This window comes from Suricata suricatta, chromosome 7 (genome assembly GCF_006229205.1).
Source record: "Suricata suricatta isolate VVHF042 chromosome 7, meerkat_22Aug2017_6uvM2_HiC, whole genome shotgun sequence".
Classification (NCBI taxonomy): Eukaryota; Metazoa; Chordata; class Mammalia; order Carnivora; family Herpestidae; genus Suricata; species Suricata suricatta.
Window position 1 is genome coordinate 75,712,729 of NC_043706.1, and position 2,706 is coordinate 75,715,434.

General features: G+C 42.5%; 1 pseudogene; it reads right to left on the reverse strand.

Moving 5' to 3' along the window:
- Window positions 1–534: 534 nt before the first annotated feature.
- On the reverse strand, window positions 535–1,233 carry LOC115296757 (annotated as a pseudogene).
- Window positions 1,234–2,706: the final 1,473 nt, after the last annotated feature.

A 2,706-nucleotide genomic window follows, 5' to 3' on the forward strand; every position in this document is an offset into this window, starting at 1 on the left:
CAGGTTACTATCTGTCAAATGGGAATAAGACTTCACAGGCTGGTTAAGAGGTTTAATTGGATGATGCATCTCATAATAAATGAGATAAATGTTAACCAGTATTGTTGGTGCCAAGTTCAAGGTAGATTCCCAGCAAATACTTACTAAACTGGATTTTACAATTTTAACATGTCACATTTCATTGACTACTAGAGCATTATTTCCTAGCTGCCTTATACTATGTACAAGTTGAAAACAAAGCAAGGCTTTTTTTTTTTTTTTTTTAATTAACGGAATTAAAATGGAAACTTTGGTCTAGGAAGTGGTCAAAGAGCTGGAAAAAATCACTCTTTTTTTTTTTTTACCTTGGTATTTCATACTGGTCTTGTTGCTGTTCCTTCACAGTTAAGTAGTTTTCTGTCTTCCCTCCCTCCTCCCAGAGTCTGGCTTCGCAGCCCATCTTTGAACCGCTACCTCACAGCAGCACTATGCTTATCCTCTGTCCCTAACACCAGGGTCAGAGTTCTGGTCCACAAACCCTTCCTTCTAGGAAGTTCAATGTTTGTGAAAGAGTTTGTAATAAACCAGGCCCCCTAGGATGGCCAGCTCCAGTAAGATGACGATGGAAAGCAGCAGCTTGTTGGTTGTCACTTTTCTGGACATTGAACGAAGAATCTTTCCAATTTTGCTCAAGTTTTCACCTGTGTTTACCAGCCTATTCTTGGTACGCTCCAATTGATCACGTTGCTCTCCCAGCTCTTCTATGATTTCTGAGCCAATCTGATCAGTCTCTGTGGCAATCCGATGAGAACGCTCAATACTCTGGGTGGCCCAGTTCAGGCTTTCAGTGCCTTGCAGAAGCAATGCCCTTTGAGACTGTAGCCGATTCATATGTTCATTCTCTATAGCGTATGTGCCATATTTCATGTCTCCTCGGCCCCCAGCTGTGGCTGTCAAAGGTGTGCTTCTCACTTCCCCATGGAGTTTAGCAAGGTCTTTCCGGTAGGTTCGAAGCTTAGACATCATAGGGTTACGGAAAGATAGAGGTGCATAATGTAGTTCCTCTTCCATCTCTGCCAGCGTTTCATTTGCTTCCTGTTGCTTTTCATCAAAATCTCTGATCAGCTTTTTCTTCTCTTATGTCCCTGCTGTCCCCAAGAGACGCTCAGGCACCCTTCTCAGGTCTTCATGGAGGCCACGGAAGATCTCGTGAAGTTTCTCGAAATGCTCGGAGGAGGCAGCGGAGGTGGCCATGGCGCAGGCCGCGCTAGAGTGGCGGCCCCCGAGATTTTGGGCACTGGGCCCACTCCTGTCCCGGGCGTCAGCCACCCAGTACCGCAGGCATCACAGCGACCGTCGCCACCACCGCCATGGATGAGGTGCCAAAAATTACTCTTGTACGTAGGATCAGGATTATATTTGTAGCACCCAGCTCTGGGGATAAAATATCAAACTTCTCAGCCTCTGTATCAGCTACCCCAAGTGAGGGATGAATCTTATTAGGCAACTAATAAAGAATACAAATATATTTTAACATCCAGAGTAGATTTGATCAAGTTCTCAAATTGCTTCCATCTGGAGAAAGAAGGAAGGAAAATGCAAATATTGGTGAAAGCCACATACCTCCTCACATCCCATGCTCCCTTGCAATGTGATGAGACGGAAAGATCCAGAGTTTAGAACTAAAGGACCTGGGTTTGAGCTCCAGAGATTTAACTTACACAAACTGCCGATGTGAACTTGAGCAAGATGCTTGACTTCCTGGTCTTACATGTGTGAAAATGTACCGCGGAACAATAGAACTTCGGGTGTTATTTTTACTAGGTAATCTGGTAATCAGTGGTGATGATTTTCAGCTTTGCATTTTCTAGAGCATGGCAAGTTTGTAATAAATACGTGTGAACTGTATGGTTTTAAATGAATAATGAATGGATGACTGTAGCCACTGTGATTTAATAAAAAATATTATGGGATTTGGAACTAAGAAGGCCTGGGTTTTGGAGCATCTAGGTGGTTCTATCAGTTAAGTGTCAGACTCTTGTTTTTGACTTGGGTCATGAGTTCATGATTTGTGGGATGGAGCCCTACACTGATAGTGCAGAGCCTACTTGGGATTCTCTCTCTCCTCCTCTCTCTCTGCCTCTGCCCCTCCGCCACTCAAAATAAATAAATAAATATTAAAAAAAGAAAAGGCCTGGATTCTAAATTTAGCTATATGGTATTTACCTCACTCAGCTTTTATCTGACCTATAATATAAAGGCTATGAATACATCCTCATAGACTTGATTGAGGGTTAAATAAAATATATATAAAGGGCCAATGTGAAGGGCTGGCACAGTGTGGCTTCTTTATTCCTGATTAGTAGTTAGAGGATGGTTGTAGACATTAACTGAATGACTAAGACAAAATGAATCATCTGAACATGGACCGATTCTAATACTTTACATTAGTATAGCCCTCCACAGTTTTCAAGTCTCTTCAGAACATCTGATATCATCTGATGCTACTGATATGTTCAGAGCTGGCCACTGATGAGAAAACCAAATCAGATGTGGTAGATTGTCCAAGGCCAAACAACTAGACAGTGACTGACCCAGAACTATATTCTGAGTCTAATAATTTCGTCTTCGGTGTTCTTTCTAGCACAGTAGCTGTGTCTGTCAGTCAAAGCTGGGTGTCTTCGAGATTTGCCATGATTCTGAAGGTCAAAAAGATTGTCTACTAGA